Source organism: Myotis davidii, unplaced genomic scaffold (assembly GCF_000327345.1).
Source record: "Myotis davidii unplaced genomic scaffold, ASM32734v1 scaffold568, whole genome shotgun sequence".
NCBI lineage: Eukaryota > Metazoa > Chordata > Mammalia > Chiroptera > Vespertilionidae > Myotis > Myotis davidii.
In genome coordinates, this window is record NW_006299372.1 from 942,666 (window position 1) to 943,476 (window position 811).

Sequence of the window (811 nt, forward strand, 5' to 3'; positions counted from 1 at the left end):
AAAGACACAGACACCTAAGAGCCTGCTTTCTCTTCCCCCATTCCTCTTTCTCTCTCTTTCTTGATGACACCAAGTGGAATGGGATTTAGATGTAGCACATATTATAGAAATGTCGAGCCACTAAATCACCCAGTAAAGTCTTACAGGATACATGTTATGAAGTACTTCTTCTTCATTGACTTTTAGTGAACAAACTGAAAACATAAGAGCATACTTCAAAAAGCCATATTTCCGCAGATGGTATTTATAAATTTTAAAATGGCAGCTAACATGGGAACCCCCTGGGAAGCCTTGTTTTCTGCTTAGGAACCTAGACTCTGCAGCCAGACTGCCTGGTTTATTGGCTCCTTCACCTACTATCCATTAGGCCCCTCTTTTGAGCACTTCTTGTGAGCAAGCAGTATTCTAAGTGTTGTCCATTAATTAACTTCTTTTAAGAAATGAGGCAGCCAAGGCACAGGAAGGTGAAATAATTTGCCCAAGGACAGCCAGCTAAGTACATACAGAGCTGGAATTCCAATCCAGACCACTTGACTCTGAGCACAAACTTGGTTTAAAGCCTACACTGAAATTTTCATTTGAGTACTTTTGCTGCAATAGTTATTTAGAAATTGACAACTATATTTGGGGGGATGTAATATTCTTTAAACTGGGAAAGGTCTGCTGAAAGGACATAGCTCTCTCTGTATGGGGATATTTATACTCCTGTACCCTCACAGCCATATTAGGAAAAGACCTTGCTGGGAAAAAAATGCTACCGTATGGTACTAAAATAAGCCATGGACTCTCATCTCAACAGATGCTCAAAACT

General features: G+C 40.1%; 1 pseudogene; it reads left to right on the top strand.

Annotated features, from left to right (window-relative positions):
• The window catches only part of LOC102765264, a 17,455-nt pseudogene that overhangs the window by 719 nt on the left and 15,925 nt on the right, over positions 1-811 (top strand).